Below are 223 nucleotides of genomic sequence, written 5' to 3'. Positions count from 1 at the left end.
GGAAACGACTCATAGCAACATCATGCATAGCAGAATGAAACAATGTTTGATCCCCAGGCCAACCTCACTACCGCTGCCACACTTGAGTCCATCAATGTTGCCACCTGGCCAATCCATCTCGTTGGGGGACTTCCTCTTTTTCTCTGACCCTCCATCTTACCAAGAATGATATCCCTCTACAGCAACTGTTCCCTCCTGACGGTATGTACAAAGTATGAGAGAC

General features: G+C 48.0%; 1 pseudogene; it reads left to right on the top strand.

Annotated features, from left to right (window-relative positions):
• Positions 1 to 203: 203 nt before the first annotated feature.
• LOC102835591 overlaps positions 204 to 223 on the top strand; it is a 2,549-nt pseudogene continuing 2,529 nt past the window's right edge.

Source organism: Chrysochloris asiatica, unplaced genomic scaffold (assembly GCF_000296735.1).
Source record: "Chrysochloris asiatica unplaced genomic scaffold, ChrAsi1.0 scaffold00088, whole genome shotgun sequence".
Lineage (NCBI taxonomy): Eukaryota > Metazoa > Chordata > Mammalia > Afrosoricida > Chrysochloridae > Chrysochloris > Chrysochloris asiatica.
The sequence above is the reverse complement of the archived record's forward strand: the minus strand, read 5'-3'. Positions and strand labels throughout refer to the sequence as shown.